Raw genomic sequence first — 15,396 nt, 5'->3', positions numbered from 1 at the left:
TTCTGCAAGGTTTGCAGGAGAGCTTCTGTGAAGTTTGGAAGGTAGGAGACGAGGTACTGGCAGAAGTACAGCTGTGAGGCGCGCCGTGAGTCGTGCTTGGGTAGCACAGATGGTAGAACACTTGCCCCCGAAAGGCAATGGTCCCAAGCTCGAGTTTTGGTTCGGCACACATTTTTAATCTGCCAGGAAGTTTCATATCAGCACACACTCCGCTGCAGAGTGAAAATCTGATTCTGGAAACATAAATCATAGTTTGTGAGTAAAAGGATAAAAATCTCATCATAAAATTACATAACAAAAATATGAAATTATTATCCACACTAAACAAAATTAACATCTAATAAATTTTGCATGTTTTACAGCAATGACGCAATGGACTTGAGGAGAACCCACACGTAGAAACAGTTTGCGTAACTGTTTGTACGTTTGTCTTTCCCTCAAGTCCGTTGTGTCATTGATGCAAAAAAAATGCAATATAATTTAGATGATAATTTTGTTTCGTGTTGATAAAATACCGTATTTCTATTATGTACATTTATGATGTGATTTATCACTTTTTAATCACAAACTATGATTTACTTTGTCTGCGCTCTCTTACTCTTCTGTCACGTATGTTTCCATATGCAAGGGCCTGAAGATGACACCATGTGTGTAACACCGAGCGCCGGCCGCGGTGGTCTCGCGGTTCTAGGCGCGCAGTCCGGAACCGTGCGACTGCTACGGTCGCAGGTTCGAATCCTGCCTCGGGCATGGATGTGTGTGATGTCCTTAGGTTAGTTAGGTTTAAGTAGTTCTAAGTTCTAGGGGACTGATGACCACAGCAATTGAGTCCCATAGTGCTCAGAGCCATTTGAACCATTTGTAACACCGAAAATGCAGCATACAAGGCAACTGCTAACGATATATAATTTTTTTCTGAATTGTATGTAAATATTTGTAATTTAAATTCTTTCTTTTAATAAGTAAGGACATTGCTTCCCTGTATGTGTAAATTTAGGTAGAAGTCTGTTGATGTTTCATTGTATTTATCTGTGTCTTACTGTGAAACTTATAAGCTCTCGGAGAAAGCCAAAGGAAATGTTATTTGCATCGACTAGCAACGATAATAGCAGTGCTTGTGCGTTGTAAAATCTTTGGGCAGGGGGTTGTTGCGCAGAGCGCGCGGAGAGAGGGGGAGACGGGTTCCAGCGCTTGTAGTGTCCGGTAGTGTGGTGTTAACGCTCTCGCAGTAGAGAGTACTATTTTTGGCGGCATCATGTACGCTCGCCGGCCAGATGACTAGTAGCACGAGTACGGACAGTGGACGGGCGGAAGAGGCTGTATTAATTACGATTGCCCGTTCCTGTAACCAGCCGTGGCTCCACAAGATGCTACCGTCTTCAACAACAGCAGCAGTTCCATCAACATAGTTTCGTCGTCGGCTCCGAGTTTCGTCGTATGCGCAGCACTGAAGTAAGACTGTTCATTTGTAGAATGTATTAAAGGCTAACCCAGCAGCACAACTGAATGTGATTTGATTGATAAAATTTATTTAAATAATAATCAGTTAAACTCAGGGAGATTGTGTCCTCATTGCCTCCCAGACATTGTTACCAAGCAGGATCCTTATTCTTTTTTCCCCCTAATATGCTAACTGAGTGTCATAAGAAACAAATTGAATAGTTACAGCCAGTTTATTAACGAATAATTTCACTTTTAAGAATTTTAGCCTCAGTCTACTTTCAGTTAACTGTTGTACAACAGAAGTTTCAGTATATGACTAAAGTAAAGCAATTTCATTTTTCAAGCTTGAGAATCAATCACCGGAAAAATTCCAAATCTAAAAAAATGCACAAATTAAGAGTGAGGAAGTTTTATTTATTTTACATATAGCTTGGATCACATGGCTGTTTGGTTTGGTACGTATTCTAGTGTTTAATTCTGTTCAAGTCAGTAAAAAAGTCTCAGTTGTTCAGACAATAATATGAAATACAATTTCAAAAATAAGTAACGGCAAAGTAAAAAGTGCTTGCTTCTTTTTCTAAATTTCTTTGAGGCACTGAAAGTCATTGTTCATGTAACGAAGTTCAATACTAACATACAGTTTAATTACATATTTTCAAATCATTACTCGATTGCCTTTTTCAAAATTTAATGCCAAACATAACGTAAGAGTGACTTCTCAGCTTTCTTTATCATTATATACTCACTTAAAATTAGTGTCAAAAAAACGTGACAACCTTCAGTTGCCACGTCAGTGTTTGATAATACATGTTTTTCTTTCCCATCATCTTGTACATGATTTTGGATGTACCCCTTTTCTGTCCAGTGTTGTTTGTGAGTGAATGCACAAAATAACTTTCATTTTCCATATTATAGCCTTGTTCGGTTTAATTACTTTTTATTTTTAGCAGACTTTCCATAAGAAGTGTCTGTTGTACACTTTCCTCATACTTATCGGCATCACTTCTTCGGGAAAGATAGCCTTATCAAATTAGAAAAAATCCATTAGGCGTACACACGACCCACGGTCATATTTTATATCGCAAGCAGGATAGGCTGATTAGTAAGAGGGAGGTTGCATATGGTGTAGAAATTGGTAGCATGTTTTAAAAAAGAATAAACGACGTTAGACTCTAATACAGCCGCTGGTTTTGTCATCATTAGTACAGCTAAGAGGACCAGATGGACTCCTGCCCTCGAAAAAATTGCGGCCATCCGATAAACAATCTGTCAACCCGCACCAGGCAGTCACCTTTGCAGAAAGGAGTGATGAAGGTTGATGTGCGTGCGGATTTTCCATTGCCCATATTCTATAATTCTGCATATTGACGTGCTCTTCGCTATGGAAAGGGGCTTCGTCTGTCCATAGAATGTTCCATGGCCATTCATTGTCTACTATCATGCGAGCAAGAAATTCCAGAGCGAACGTTTGTACGTTTGTCTTGTCGGCAGGTCAGCAGGAAGCAATTGCTGAAGATGGGCGATTCTGTATGGATAGCAATGCTGGACGTTTCTTAGGATTATATGCAACGTGCTCTCAGGCGTTTCGGGCGATTCCCAGTGGACTGCATGTTACCACACCACCGTTCGAATCCTCCTGCAATGCTGAGGTCTTATCTTCCACAAACATCGAATCAGCTGCTTTCCTCCCTCTGCCACATCGCACTTCAAAAAAACCTGTCTTTTTTGTAATCATTTTCTCCATACCTTTAGCACACATCGGACCAATATTTTCTTCATATCCTTGAGTGTCCGGAACTTCTGCAGGGCTACTGGCGCACAGTCACCGTTCTTGTAAAAGAGCTGTACTAGGAGCACGCGACCCTTCATGGAGACGCCCATGTTGGACGTCTCAGACGCAAACTGAGGAACAGCTGTGTGCCGCACGTCTGTTGGTTTGCATATTTGACATTTACTTGGTTAATTTTTTTTATGTGTTTGTTTACCCTGCGTCAATAGTATGACGTTCAAATTTGACGTCATTCGGAGCAGCGATTCTCTTTCTACAGTGTTTTGCAACTGGAACTTTTAACTACGCACACACTGTACACAGTAGTCGAAATCAGTATAAAGTAATAGTACAATGTCTGAAGCATGTATATAAGGAATTAATTATGAAAGTAGTAGATACAATAAGACAATCATGACGGAATTAAATAGTTTCTCTGATAACGCGAGTAAAAAAATAAGGCGTTTGCTTTTCCTGGATGGAAATTGATACAAATGCGCTCACTGACCTGTTGTGTTACCAGAATGTTAGCACTTTGTCGAACCTCAGTTCTTCTTAACTATCTCAAACAATCTCTTCGTCATTGATTCTGCTAGGGTTTGTAGTTCTTGCAGTGTAACTGCCGCCTACTCTTCTCGCATCGCACTTCACAACTCATTTACGGCCTCACATTGCCTTCAGTTGCGATATGCACGTCTTTCAAGTATTCTCTAAATGTTTTCCGCGGGGCAAGTGCAGACCAGGGCAAGACATCGATATTTTTACCTTCAAACCACTTTTTGGTTGTAGCAGAAACATGCACAGATGAACTATCTTGCTTGATCCAGCAGGTCCTCATACATTCTAATTAATTCTGCCTCTAGCATCTCATATACATGTTAGAGTTGCTTTCTAGTGTTCAATCAAGCAATCTGTGACTTACCTTTGGCGCAGAAGGCTCCCCAAATCACAACACTTCCATCACTGCTCATTATTACCTGCTGCTCTGTTCCCAGATCATGCCAATAATATTGAAATCGATTCGGCTCATCTAATTAAACTTCTTCTCATCACTGAAAATAAGTTGATCGCATTCTGAAGTTCATGAAATATGTTTTTCATCAAACTCCAATGTAGCCTGTTTATGTCTGAGTCTTAGAGCAAGTTTCTGCAGTCGTTTCTTGAATGCAAGATGTTTGTCATGTGACAAAATTTGTCGTCCACATCTGGCAGTTGGCTCTGAGCACTATGCAACTTAACTTCGGAGGTCATCAGTCGCCTAGAACTTAGAACTAATTAAACCTAACTAACCTAAGGACATCACACACATCCATGCCCGAGGCAGGATTCGAACCTGCGACCGTAGCGGTCGCTCGGCTCCAGACTGTAGCGCCTAGAAACGCACGGCCACTCCGGCCGGCACATCTGGCAGTTACTAGCACATGTAAATCACGGAGAAGTTGCGAAGAATAACGGTTATGGCCCTTGCTTTGCTTAAAAGTAATTGTTTTAATGCCTCAGACAATTTTCTGCTTAGTCCATATTTTCTGTTTTGTCCGTATCATGCGCCCAATCTAACGAAATGGTAATTCACTCTACTTGAACGGAACAACTTTATGGCGGTTGGCGTGTAGAGTCCCGTTTTCTTGTACGCACTTGATTTTTACTTTTTCAAAACGTGATAAATGTTTTCCGCGTGGCAGTGTTACAGTCGTGGTTTACGTACATAATACTTACTGTCACTAATGGTGTTTTCCTCGCATCTGCAGTAAACACACGGACGCACACACTAACATCACCATACAGCCGACTGCCTTTATATCGAGTTCCACCCTCTGACACTTAAATCGTTGATGTCTTGTTATATACTGCGATACTGACATCAAATGCAATACCCCTTGACTGCATTTGTCTGTATACTGGAACACATAGTGCTGCATGTACACTGCGCAGAACTATTACAAACGACAATGTTAATTTTCCTGCAAATTTCCATGCCTTTGTCCTGATTCCCACTACTGTATAAATAATTATTTAAGTAAAAATATACTCTCGTCAGAATTTTTAAAATCAATCGAAAAATTTCACGCACACATAACTTAAAATGCAAAAATAATGATTTGAATAAAAACAGAGTATTTAAAATACAGTAAAAAATATAAAATAAGTTATCCTAACTCCACACAGAATTCTAATCAGATACGGATAGTCATGAAAATTTGTGCTTGTTGATATTTAATAGCTATGACAATACTTGTATGATTTATAACGAAAAACATGGGCCGGCCGGAGTGGCCGTGCGGTTCTAGGCGCTACAGTCTGGAACCGAGCGACCGCTACGGTCGCAGGTTCGAATCCTGCCTCGGGCATGGATGTGTGTGATGTCCTTAGGTTAGTTAGGTTTAATTAGTTCTAAGTTCTAGGCGACTGATGACCTCAGAAGTTAAGTCGCATAGTGCTCAGAGCCATTTGAAAAACATGGGGTACTTGCAATAGATAAGACCCTACTCAAAATAATAAAGGGACACTTTTTTTTTAAACGTCGTAATTTGTCATTACTGCGACGCAGAAGCGTAAAATTTGTTTCAAAAGTACCTAAAATTTTCCTCTGTAATAGTGCAGAAGCGTGGCCTCCAGCCACGGCTCGACACTTCGAAGAGCAAAGTATCGACAAATGTAAAAAAAAAAAAAAGGCCAGAGCTCAGACGTTCACGTGAGGTGTAGGCTATCGTGTACGTGTCACACTATGGGAAGGTCGTCAGACCACCCTTAGCCACATCTCATCGCTTCTCTTGACGCCTTTGCGATGGTGGTCAGGACCGCGAGGTACAGCGTTGGAATCAGGCGGTTTTCTGATGAGTGACAGAGGAGAAGATTTAAGACACACCGCCGCTCAGAAATCGACACGAAAAGGCCCCAGGAGGTGGCATACAGGGTGTCAATGAAACCACCTCTTCATTTTGGTCGTTCATATACACATCTGCATCTACATGATTACTCTGCAATTCACATTTAAGTGCTTGGCAGAGGGTTCATCGAACCACAATCATACTATCTCTCTACCATTCCACCCCCGAACAGCGCGCGGGAAAAACGAACACCTAAACCTTTCTGTTCGAGCTCTGATTTCTCTATTTTATTTTGATGATCATTCCGACCTATGTAGGTTGGGCTCAACAAAATATTTTCGCATTCGGAAGAGAAAGTTGGTGACTGAAATTTCGTAAATAGATCTCGCCGCGACGAAAAACGTCTTTGCTTTAATGACCTCCATTCCAACTCGCGTATCATATCTGCCACACTCTCTCCCCTATTACGTGATAATACAAAACGAGCTGCCCTTTTTTGCACCCTTTCGATATCCTCCGTCAATCCCACCTGGTAAGGATCCCACACCGCGCAGCAATATTCTAACAGAGGACGAACGAGTGTAGTGTAAGCTGTCTCTTTAGTGGACTTGTTGCATCTTCTAAGTGTCCTGCCAATGAAACGCAACCTTTGGCTCGCCTTCCCCACAGTATTATCTATGTGTCTTTCCAACTGAAGTTGTTCGTAATTTTAACACCCAGGTACTTAGTTGAATTGACAGCCTTGAGAATTGTACTATTTATCGAGTAATTGAATTCCAACGGATTTCTTTTGGAACTCATGTGAATCAGCTCACACTTTTCGTTATTTAGCGTCAACTGCCACCTGCCACACCATACAGCAATCTTTTCTAAATCGCTTTGCAACTGATACTGGTCTTCGGATGACCTTACTAGACGGTAAATTACACCATCATCTGCGAACAACCTAAGAGAACTGCTCAGATTGTCACCCAGGTCATTTATATAGATCAGGAACAACAGAGGTCCCAGAACGCTTCCCTGGAGAACACCTATCACTTCAATTTTACTCGATGATTTGCCGTCTATTGCTACGAACTGCGACCTTCCTGACAGGAAATCACGAATCCAGTCGCACAACTGAGACGATACCCCATAGGCCCGCAGCTTGATTAGAAGTCGCTTGTGAGGAACGGTGTCAAAAGCTTTCCGGAAATCTAGAAATACGGAATCAACTTCAGATCCCCTGTCGATAGCGGCCATTACTTCGTACGAATAAAGAGCTAGCTGCGTTGCACAAGAACGATGTTTTCTGAAACCATGCAGATTACGTATCAATAGATCGTTCCCTTCGAGGTGATTCATAATGTTTGAATACAGTATATGCTCCAAAACCCTACTGCAAACCGGCGTCAATGATATAGGTCTGTAGTTCGGTGGATTACTCCTAATACCCTTCTTAAACACTGGTGCGACCTGCGCAATTTTCCAATCTGTAGGTACAGATCTATCGGTGAGCGATATTTTGCCGACAGTTGGAGTGTGATGTGCAACGTACCGACGTTCTTCACAACCTTTAACGCTGCTAATACCCTCCAGATGGTTCAATTTTTCTCAAATGACACTGTGAGGCTGCAACCACAATGAACGCAATCAGACCACTTAGGAGCATAGCACGATCACAGTGTTTGATGTGGTGTACGAGATAGAAACTTAGAGACCGTTCAAAACCATTCTACGAAATTTGAACTTGATGCAAAGCAGCAAGGAGTGTTTGTGCTTTTTCAATCCTATTTTGCGCCCTTCTGTGGAGTGGTCAGAGCGGGGTGCTACATCGACACATGCATGAATAAAACGATAAAGGGTCTCTTTAAGAGCCCCAATTCGGCAGTACCCTTGGTTCCACCTGCGCACCTTTGTTGAGCTTTTTAAAAGTGTACCTGAACAGAGACAAGCCTTGCCTGATTCCCAGGAGCCTGCAGGTAGGCAACCCCTTAGACACCTCTCAGATTCCACATGTCCAAGGTGCTACGTCGTCTGTGTAGTGACACTCAGCTGACCAGTTTCCAAGTGGTTTCCCGTCCACAGGTGCTCAGAAATCGATCAAGTATTATCTCTGTCCATTTTTAAATGCTAAGGTGGTGCCAAACTGAGGACTTCGAGAGATCTTTTGCCATTTTGTTCATGCATATGCCAATATAACACCCTCCTGTGGTCATGCAACATGAGGGTGTGAAAGAGGAGGGCTGTAAAGAAGCATAAAACCTTTTGCTTCTTCGGATCACGTTCAGATATCGTCGAATAGTTTTTCACGTATCAGAGAACTGTGGTTCTCAGTAGATAAGATAGGTTGATGTGGCAACTACTTAGATCTGAAGTTGATCCTGACTGATCGAAACATGTAATCTAATTAAAAATGTGCATATGACACAGAACAATAAATGAGAATTATCTTTTTGATAATGTTTCAACACGACGAAATAATTCCCACTTTTACTGATAAACGGCGTTGAGATTTCGTCAACCTTTGATTCCATGCTCTCCTTTACTCGACCAGTGTTTTACGGTGTTCGGACTTCTTTCGGACAGTTGCGGATTTTAGTCGCTACAGAGCTCGTTTCGCACAGTACAGCAAAGTACTCGGGACAGAGTATGCGAGAGATACAAATGTGTAGACGTATGACAGCAACCGACTGTTACATCGAAAGCACAGTTTCCAGCATTTTCTGTGATGATTAGTTCTTTCCTCATTAACGAGGTTCAATTCTGCGTCAGCAATATAAATATTTTCCGAGCCAGTTTCATGTGTGGCAGTGCAGGAATATCTACATTATCATACACCCCTGAGATACAGAGAACAACACTGCTTCGATAAATCTGTTTTCAAGAAATGAAGACGAGACGATACAATGGTGAAATTCGAGGAGTGGTTATGCTTCTGAATGTCACAAACAAGACGTTTCGGTCGCACGGCATCAAATATGCGATGCGGATAGACACCTGTGTATCACAAACCATCGTATTATCTGCGATTAAACAGAATATCCTCACATTTTATCGTCGGGAACATTATATGGAAGGAAAGTGTTTCTGGGCTAGGTTTGGGCTGTGCCTTCTATAAGTAAGAGTACATCACCACGTGGTGGATTCTGTCAGTGCTGCAGCGTCTCCGTTCTTCTTCCTGGCCGTTGTCCCATATTTTCACGGAGTCGGCCTGTTAATCTTCGGATTTTTTGCAGTGTTAGCGGTAAAAGGTGGACGGATGCTCTTCTTGTCGCACCACCCCTTCGCAAGAGTCCTTATGCCGATTTCGCTCGCAGTTTCTCATAATTTACATTGTTCTAATAACTTTTTAGATCTTTGGTTCTTCTTATAAAAAAAATCAACAATAAATTTTTAATGTAATTTCACAGAAATGAGTTGCAGAGAGTGAATAACGTACGGTACCAACTGAAAAACATCAAACAATGCGTACAAATAGGATTAGCTACAGGCAGGTTGGCTATCACGGTTTGGATTACTACTTATCGAGCACCTACTTCACCCAGAAATTTTGAATATGCGCCTCAAGTATATCTTAAGAAAGTACAATTGAGCATTCAAAATGATGAATACATTATATGCCCCGATAAAGCGATCTCACGTTCTTAAAACGATAAGAGAAGCGAGCTCAGAGCTCACGCAGAGTGCAACAAAGAAGTTGTGGTGGTGGAGGAGGGGGGAGGGTGGGGGTAGGTTACTCGGAACTAAAACAACTGAAAACGTGTATCAAATTATTAAAGGTCTATGATATACAACATCTGTTGGAATCACATCTTATGGGTCCATTTCGTGGAAGGTAAGATGTCTTTGTCAAGTGTTGCTTACTTCGTCCAATAACCCGTAAGATTTAGCCTGCGTGTTGAATGCAGTGATTCGCAATCACCTTATCTCAGCACTCGTAGATCTCAAATTAAAAGCTTCAACTGCGAATTGTTTGCTGAAAATTTTGATTTTGTCCATAATCGATGTGAGGTCATGGTTGTAAAAGTTAATGTTAAAATATTGACTCAATCACCTACTTAGAGTGTAAAGAAACCTCTAGATTTCTAATATTTTTTACACTTTATCATATGAAAGCTGAATAGGGACTGCTTGTGCAATTTAACCCTGAATACAAGTTTGAGGGTAAGTGAGAAGCATATCACCGCTCGAAAATCCATGAAAATTCCAGTATAGATGTGAATACACGTGACGGAAAGTGGTCTACCAGGAAAAAGTATAAGTTAATGAATACACTAGATCTAAATCCAATACACAAATCATATAATTCAAACCATAAAGTTGTCGATAAGGTGGTGATGCATGAACGTTGAGTAACAGAAGTTAACACTTCCTTGTAAGAAACATCTCAGGTTCACAGAGAAATAATACTGCAGACCTCTAAAAACTTGGAAACTAGTGTAAATGGCTACTTGTAAGCCAGTCGCGTTTTCCAGATTCAAATCACCATGTGCTCTGAATCAAACAGAATGTGAAGAAAGACACGATATTCTGCATGTGAGATTTGCACACAAAAGCTCTCGAAAACGCCAAACTTTACCGTAATTTCAGTAAGAAGACAGACCAAGACTATAATATACAAACAACATTATACAGGTTGTCAAGTTTAGTAATTATTTAGAGTGTAGCGTTTGAACTTTTGTGACTGAAACACAGTTGTCTTTTTCGCCGAGCGACGTTTGTTAAGCTGGAGTTATTTATTTTTTTAAATAACATGTAGCATTGTGAAAGTTGTATTGAGTATTGTGTCTCTTTCTGTGTGTTGCATGTACAACGCACGAGCTACTGACAAGGGGGTCTCCGGTGATAATCTACAGAGGTGGCAAGAGGCAGTATAGGTCAGCCGACATCCAACTTACGGAAGACATACTGGAAAATATTATCATGAATTAGTTTGAATTATTGTAAATTAAAATTAATAAAGGAATATTGATTATGCAGCACTTCTGTATTGTATGCTCTTGAGTGCACATCAAAGGTGCGTGAAGCTCATACTGTGTCACATACGTTATTTCTTATCTATGAATCATATTAACGTATACGGATACGGAGTTGAATTTGATCAGCAACATCAAATTTATTCAAAAGTGACAATTTATGTAGTTCGTCTTATCTGAAAAGAATCACTGTAAGGAAAGAAATAATTGCTGTCCTATGAATTCAAGCAACTCCTAGTGTCAATAGCCCTCACAAATATACCTGTATACAGAACAATTGAGAATAGTGTTATCTTTCAATATTCATACATAATATATCAGGTGTTTATGCTTTTGGAATTGGCCAGTTGTCTTGCTGTGAGAATATAACTATTTTCGTGAGATTGGAATAAGGAAACGGCAGCTACTACTTGCGTTAACAGTGAATCAAGAGATAATGACGGAACCTAATACTAAAAATAATTTCTGGAAGTCAGCAATACATACAATTACGATAAAATTTGGCTGAACGGTTTTAAAGGCTATGAAATTATTTTCTTAGCTCTTCTTAATTGGGAGTTCTTCGGAACATTAATAATCAAACATTGATAAATATCACTAGGTGTACGAACCTGAGATAACTCTAACAAATGTGGGTTTCCGACGTAGCGACACGCGGACATCCAATTAACCTAAACTCCCTGAATCCACTACACATGTAAAGATAAAATTCGTTGAGAACACCGTAAGAGGTTAGGAGATTAGTACAGGACAGACTTCCATGCGTCAGTCAGGGTTATACAGTTTCTAAAAAACACAGAATTTATCTTCGAAAACGCTATGCACATATCCAAGGAGAACTTTCCAACACTTCGGCGTAGTCACATTTTAACATTTCAATTAATTTAGTTCAAATAACTTAAGAAGCTGTATGTAACGTTTACCCGATATTAAGACTTAAATATAAAGACGATTTAAAAAGACGGCCGTTTAAAGCGAGCTCTTTTCATATATCGCAGGATTTCTCCACATTTGGCCAGTGATCTCTATAGTATCTCAACACTGAACTCCAGCTGTCTGAACGTACCGGCCAAACGTGCTTGTATTTCGTTTTTTGCCTAATTACAACATGGCTGCACGAATTGTGACGAGAACGCAAAGCAAATACGCTTTTCTATTCTGCTCCCACATCAACCGATTCATCGTATGTTGATATAAAGTTCAAAGCCAGAAATACATAAAGTTTTCTTTATCATGCACAGACCGTTGGAAATTTGTTTACCTAATTACAGCATAGTTGAGTGTGCAGTAATCTGCAGGCATGTCGAAGTTCCATGCTCTGAGGTCAGACATCTACAACCAGGTAGTAAGAGATGACTGCGCTCGACTCAAGTCACTTGTTTAAATTACAGACTCTCAGTCACTTATCGCCTCTTTCCCATGGCCTCTTTCTGCCAGTACGAAGTATCGTTGACAAATCGAGAAAGTGCAGGACACTCTTAGAGACAGCTAAGAGCTTCGACCGGCTTCGGTCAATGAAAACGTCGTGCGACAGAATTCGTTCTGTTTCCGCCAAGTCTCGCAAGTTTTCTTTGTCGTCCTGAGCTATGGCCTTGAGGACATTTTGTCTAGTGTGTATATGAGGGTATTTGACCAGTAAGCATTGGTAAGATCGCAGCCTGCCGCAAGCCTTATAACCGTGTTAAGTTAGCGATATGTTAAGAATTCCTGCAAACTGTAGCAGATGTCTCACTATTTGGCAAAGGTCTGCCACAGCGTTCTTTCCCCGTCTATATTTTAATACTTGCTACAGTGGTTTACGGTTGTGCAAAGAGGACTACGTTACATAACCATTGTTTGTCTTGTGGTAGACTCCTGCTTTGGTTTAGTATTCTGTCGCAGGTTCTCGTTCACACATACTGCTAAAGTCGTTATGAGAAAACTATAGCTTGTAATGCAACTCATAAACAGTATTTTATTTATATTGGTTGTTGAAACGTGTGCCCTGTTCAACTGGTTCAAATGGCTCTGAGCACTATGGGACTTAACTTCTGAGGTCATCAGTCCCCTAGAACTTAGAACTACTTAAACCTAACTAACCTAAGGACATCACACACATCCATGCCCGAGGCAGGATTCGAACCTGGGACCGTAGCGATCGCACGGTTCCAGACTGTAGCGCCTAGAACCGCTCGGCTACTCCGGCCGGCATGTGCCCTATGTTTGGCTGTTTTCACATCGCGTCTCGAGTTTCATTACACAACATATCTGTATGGTGCAAAAAGTGATAGTTGCAAGTTGTCAGTTAGCCACATGAGTAATTAAGGAATCCGCTAAAATTTCCGCTACACTATAAATCACACAAATCTTAAAGTTATGAATTCCCAAAATACTTAGAGATTACAGTTACGAATAACTGATATGGCCAATGGCCTCGCCGCAGTGCTAACATGGGTTCCCCTGAGATCACCGAAGTTAAGCGCTGTCGGGCTTGGCTAGCAATGGATAGGTCACCGTCCGGCTCTGCCGATTGCTGTTGGTAAGCCGGATGCACTCACCCAGTGTGAGGCCAGTTGAGGAGCTACTTGACTGAGAAGTAGCAGCACAACGGCTGGGAGAGCAGCGTGCTGACCACACGACCCTCCGTATACGCATCTGGTGACGCCTAAGGTCTGAGGACGATACGGCGGACGGTCGGTACCGTTGTGCCTTCAAGGCCTGTTCGGACGGTGTTTGTTTTTTATATTGAAACGATCACATAGATAATCCTGTGAGGAAAGCGAACCAAAAACTCTAATTTATTGCCAGAACACTTACAGAACGTAACTAAAGAGAGTGCCTAAACCCGCTTGTGCGTTCTCTTCTGGGGTATTGTTGCACAGTGTGTGGTCCATATTAGATAGGACTGTCGGAAGACATCGAAAAAGTTCAAAAAATAGCAGCTCGTTTTCTATTATCACTAAATAGAGGTACGAGTGCCACAGATACGATACCCAAACTGGGATGTCAGTAATTAAATCAAAGGCGTTTTTGATTATGGCACGGTCTTGTCAAGAAAATTGCCGCCAAGCTACATATGGAGGAATGAACATCGTAATAATATAGGAGAAGTCAGAGCTTGCACGGGAAGATTTAAGTGTGCCTTTGTCCCGCTTCTTTTCGAGAGTGGAACGGTAGAGAAGTACACTACTGGCCATTAAAATTGCTACACAAAGAGGAAATGCAGATGATAAACGGGTATTAATTGGACAAATATATTATACTAGAACTGACATGGGATTACATTTTCACGCAATTTGGGTGCATAGATCCTGAGAAATCGGTACCCAGAACATCCACCTCTGGCCGTAATAACGGCCTTGATACGCCTGGACATTGAGTCAAACAGAGCTTGGATGGCGTGTACAGGTACAACAGCCCATGCAGCTTCAACACGATACCACAGTACATCAAGAGTAGTGACTGGCGTATTGCGACGAGAGAGTCGCTCGGCCACCATTGACCAGACATTTTCAATTGGTGAGAGATCTGGAGAATGTGCTGGCCAGGGAAGCAGTCGAAGATTTTCTGTATCCAGAAAGGCCGGTACAGGACTTGCAACATACGGTCGTGCATTATCATGCTGAAATGTACAGTTTCGCAGGGATCGAATGAAGGGTAGAGCTACGGGTCGTAACACATCTGAAATGTAACGTCCACTGTTCAGAGTGCCGTCAATGCGAACAAGAGGTGACCGAGAAGTGTAACCATTGGCGCCCCATACCATCACGCCGGGTGATACGCCGGTATGGCGATGACGAATACACGCTTCCTATGTGCGTTCACCGCGATGTTGCCAAACACGGATGCGACCATCATGATGCTGTAAACAGAACCTGGAGTCATACGAAAAAATGACGTTTTGCCATTCGTACACCCGGGTTCGTCGTTGAGTACACAACCGCAGGCTCTCCTGTCTGTGATGCAGAGTCAAGGGTAACCGCAGCCAAGGTCTCCGAGCTGGTATTCCATGCTTCTGCAAACGTCGTCGAACTGTTGGTGCAGATGGTTGTTGTCTTGCAAACGTCCCCATCTGTTGACTCAGGGATAATATGCCTGTCATCTCGACTGCTAGTGACACGAGGCCGTTGGGAAAAAAAAAGAGGTTGAAATGGCTCTGAGCACTATGGGACTTAACTTCTGAGGTCATCAGTCCCCAAGAACTTAGAACTACTTAAACCTAACTAACCTAAGGACATCACACACATCCATGCCCGAGGTAGTATTCGAACCTGCGACCGTAGCGGTCATGCGGTTCCAGACTGTAGCGCCCAGAACCGCTCGGCCACTACGGCCGGCCCGTTGGGATCCAGCACGGCGTTCCGTATTACCCTCTTGAACCCACCGATTCCATATTGTGCTAACAGTCAATGGTTCTCGA

Source organism: Schistocerca nitens, chromosome 5 (assembly GCF_023898315.1).
Source record: "Schistocerca nitens isolate TAMUIC-IGC-003100 chromosome 5, iqSchNite1.1, whole genome shotgun sequence".
Taxonomy (NCBI): Eukaryota; Metazoa; Arthropoda; class Insecta; order Orthoptera; family Acrididae; genus Schistocerca; species Schistocerca nitens.
This window is presented reverse-complemented; position numbering follows the sequence as displayed.